Source organism: Propithecus coquereli, unplaced genomic scaffold (genome assembly GCF_000956105.1).
Source record: "Propithecus coquereli isolate 6110/MARCELLA unplaced genomic scaffold, Pcoq_1.0 Scaffold298, whole genome shotgun sequence".
Classification (NCBI taxonomy): Eukaryota; Metazoa; Chordata; class Mammalia; order Primates; family Indriidae; genus Propithecus; species Propithecus coquereli.
In genome coordinates this window covers 202620-203774 of record NW_012148596.1, presented here as the reverse complement: position 1 = coordinate 203774, position 1155 = coordinate 202620, and the positions used below count along the sequence as shown (strand labels likewise).

At 38.2% G+C, this 1155-nt stretch overlaps 1 protein-coding gene across 1 annotated transcript in view; it reads left to right on the top strand.

Moving 5' to 3' along the window:
- NOL10 (nucleolar protein 10) overlaps positions 1-1155 on the top strand; it is a 164503-nt gene that overhangs the window by 125779 nt on the left and 37569 nt on the right. The window lies entirely within an intron of this gene.

Here is a 1155-nt window from a genome sequence, read left to right as displayed (position 1 = left end):
CCCTTGTCCTGGTCTATTATGTTCTCTTAATATATTATTTAAATCTTAATTTTTGGAAGCCTTCCTTAAGTAAATGGATAGATGGCTTTTGTGTTTCCATTTTTGTGACATAAATAGTATGCTAATGTTGAAATAATTACTTAAGCTTATTAATATTTGAATTTATATCTGTGTGCTATGGCTGTGCACTGTACTAATTTACACCACTGTATGTCTCTGTGTAAAAAGCAAGTGCCGCCTGCTGTGTTGACTTTCTCCTCAGACTACTCACATCGATCTTCTTGTTAGCCAGGGCTAAGGGTGATTAGAAAGTAACTTTTCAGCTTCAAAATGTCACTTAACAGGGTAATTGGAAGTGATCTTTGGATTTACATGCCTTGAAGCTTCTGTAGGTATAAAGTAGAGCTCATTTAGGCTGCAGATAATATGCATTCCCAGCTGTGCTTCATGCGTGAGTCCTTATCATCTGATGGAGGGTAGGGCACTGAAGTTAAAAGTTAATTTTGCTACTTTGTGCAACATGGTGTGCCAGATTGTAAAGATGATTATAATAAAGATGCAGAAGTCCCTTTTCCTTGACCCCCTTTTCTTTAATAGACTTTTGTTGAGGTTGGGGGCAGCCAGAGAAGATTTAGAGTACCGGGTAGTGCAGGTGCAGGATGGTAGAGATGGCCTTGGAAGCCAAAGACATGCAAAGTGATCTCCATAGTCTGTGGGGAAAATTGCCATCGTTCCGCGCCTTTAAACATTTTTGTTGAAACATTAAAAGCTCTCTTACTGTCCATTATAAATGTAATGAAATGAAAAAATAGGAAAACTAGGATCTATTTTGTATACTGTAATTCAAAATATTAGAAGCAAAGCATAATCGAGTGCTTTTTTGTGGGGCGGGGGGATGTGTAAGAGTATTTGGAACACTACCCACTTTCTTCTTGTCCTAAATGTAAGATAAGGAGCCAGCATTTTTCTTTGCCCCAGCAAAGTGTCTTACTCCTTCCTAAGTTTGGATGAGCTTCCGGTGTTTTATCCTTTGTCCTTTTGATATCGTGAAATGTCTCAGAGTTGCTTTAAAGTGAGGTTTTTTCCCCAGTGCCACATTGTTCTCCTTTTTGTCATAACTGCTTTCCTCATTTATTTGAAGACATTTGCTATCAC